The following is a 3,267-nucleotide window of genomic DNA, read 5'->3' on the forward strand; positions in this document are numbered from 1 at the left end:
TGTTAGATTGAGTTTTGGAGTTTGTTAGAGTGATGCTTGGTGGTTTTGAGCTTGGTGGCTTTGCTTGGTGTTTTGAGTTGCATTGGAATCAGCCAAGGTATGGTTTCGGTTTTCTTTATGTAATATGTAATATTTTTGGAAGTTTAGGCTAGTTGACCTTAAGATAGGTTTGAATGATGTGATTGTATGATTAATTGTATATAAATGCTATGCTTGATGATGGTTTGGATGGAGGTTGAATGAGTTTGAATGCGATGACATATATGTTGTTAGATGATGATTATTGATGAGTTATGTTGGTGAGTGTTGAGCTTTGAAAATAGATGTTGATGATGATTTTTTATTGTTGGTTATTGTGGTTCATGTTGAAAGTAAATGAGTAAGGAGGTTTGTTGAATTGAATGGATTGGTGAGAATTGTGAATTGAAAATTATGGATTTGTAGTGATTTATGGTATAATGGTTGAGTGAATTAGGTGTGGAACTGATGGAAATGATATGAAATGGTAAGTTGTTGTGTGTGGTGGTGGTTTATGATGGTTGATTAGGCTTTGATTTGGTTTTAAATTGAGAGTTGTGGTAAAATTGAGTTTTTAGTGATTTTGGAAAAAATGGGTTTTAGGCCAACTTTGGCGGATCATATCTTGAGCTACACTTTTTAAAATTGATTGATTTTTGTATCAAATCAAAGATAATTCAAAGAGATTTGAAACGGTATATATTTTATGAAAATTGAAATTTTGTAGAAAAAGATATGATCATTGAAAGCTGGTGTCAAAAATCTGAATTATGTGATGTTGCAGAATTTGTAATTTCTGCTTTGTGTGCGCACGCACACTGCTGTGCGCGTGCTCAAAACAGAGGCTATGTTTTGACTTGTACGTACGCACACCTTGTGATTTTCAGAAAACATGCGTATGCACACTCTGGTGCGCACGCACACATAGGAAAATGCCTACTGTTGAGGGCGTTCACACACTCTGGTGCGCACACACACCCTTCGAAATTTGTAAGTTGTGCATATGCACAAGTTGGGAAAACTCTTCTAGGCATGTGTATGCACAATCCTTTGCGTATGCACACATCCCTATTTTTCAATAAAAATCTTGTTAACCGTTTTACCTTTTCGGCAAGCTTGCAAACTTTCTTAATACTTATTTAAAATCTTTTTGCTAGTTTTAGGATCTTGAATCAAGGGAGAAAATAATAAAGGAATCAAAAGGGGTATTTTAGTAATGAGTTTAGAGCCGGTGACATAGGTTTGGAAGGTTTGTGTAATTTCTAGCTTGAATTGGTGAATGTTAAGTTGTGTAGTTTATGGTTGAAGAGATTACTGAGAAATGAGAATGCTTATGATGAATCCAATAAAGTTGGAAACTGGTGATGGAATGGTTATGATGAGTTGAGAACCCAAAAAGGAATATGAAATTATTAGATTATATGAGAGTGTGCGGGGCCTATATCTCTGGCGTGGCAGATTTCTCTACTACATGAGTAGTTGTTGTTGAGAGTGTGCGGGGCCTATATCCTTGGCGTGGCAGATTTCTCTGCTGCATGAGTGTGTGGGGCCTATATCCCTGGCGTGGCAGATTTTTCTACTGCATGAGTAGTTGTGGTTGTTTCCTTCTCTGTTGCATGAAGTGTGCGGGGCATATATCCCTCGCATGGCAGACTCCCTGCTGCATGAGTGTGCAGGGCACTATATCTCTGTCGTGGCAGAAAGGCTACATCCGGGAGGATGTGTCGGGTTGGCAATTATGGACCGACAAGTGATATCACGAGCCAATAGGACAAGCATTCATCATATGCATCTCTTATGTGCTTGTTTGCTTTGATTACTTGAGTTTGCCTAATTGTATAATATTCCAACTTGCTTCTTGAATTACTTGCTATATATGAATATTACCTGTGTATTACTTACTTGTATTATCTGTGATTGTCTAGTGCTAAGGAGGTTAGGTAGGCGGTGGCGATGGGATCGCACGGAGGTTAAGTTGGTGAAGACTGTGGGATACAGCAGTGTGACTTGTTCTAGTTAGAAATTCTCTAAGTTTAGATAACCCTGCTTATGGTTTATGGTTTAATTTATTTATTTATGTTAAGCTTGAATATCTGTATCGGTGTGAACTGTTACCATACTATTACCATACTGGGAACCTTCGGTTCTCATACCATATATTATTGTTAATTTTCAGATGCAGGTCGTAATTCACCTCGGTGAAATTGCGGATATGGTGACAGAGCGGAGTATGGTTTCTCCCTTGTTCATTCCTGTTTTATTGTGTTGTAGTATTTTTTCTCTCACCCTTTGTATTTATATAACCTTGTTGCCTTAGAGGATTTATGTCTGAAAACTCTCAGAGATAGGTTGTTGCTGTTTTAAACTTCAAAACTCTGTTGTATTCAGTTTGACTAGCCGGCCTAAACTTTGCAGGCTGCGATTAGTCCTCTTTTGTATATCATACTTATATATATCTTGTTTACTTTTTAATGACTACCTTGTGTATCCTAGAGCTATCGGCAAGGTTTTATGTTTATTATGTCTTATTCTGTCCGTAGCTACGCACATTAGTATCGTGAGTGAACGTTTCACGTATTGTAATTCCGCTTTATGCAACTTTGAGTTGTATTCCTTCATCGGGCTTTTAGTATTACTACCCCTTCATACATATATTATATATTATAAGCTTTAGAACTGTCATGGCACTTTGTTATCCTTTGCTTTACGGCTAGAGGTAAGGCTTAGGGTAATGGGGGTGTTACAGGTCCTAAGCAAGGAAATTAATGAAATTTAAAGGTCAATGATGAGCGGATAATTTATACGCTTTTTGGCATTATTTTCAGGTAGTTTTTAGTAGGATCTAGCTTCTTTTTAGTATATTTTTATTATTTTTTAAGCAAAATTTACATATCTAGACTTTACTATGAGTTTGTGTGTTTTTTTGTGATTTCAGGTATTTTCTGGCTGAAATTGCGGGACCTGAGCAAAAATCTGATTTAGAGGCTGAAAAAGGACTGCTGATGCTGTTGGATTCTGACCTCCCTGCACTCAAAAAGTAGACATCCTGGGCTACAGAAGCCCAATTGGCGTGCTCTCAATTGCGTTGGAAAGTAGACATCCTGGGCTTTCCAGCAATATATGATAGTCCATACTTTGCTCGAATTTTGACGACGGAAACTGGCGTTCAAATGCCAACTTCCTGCCCTATTCTGGCGTTAAACGCCATAAACAGGATAGAAGCTGCAGTTAAACGCCCAAACTGGCATA

This window comes from Arachis stenosperma, chromosome 8, assembly GCF_014773155.1.
Source record: "Arachis stenosperma cultivar V10309 chromosome 8, arast.V10309.gnm1.PFL2, whole genome shotgun sequence".
NCBI lineage: Eukaryota > Viridiplantae > Streptophyta > Magnoliopsida > Fabales > Fabaceae > Arachis > Arachis stenosperma.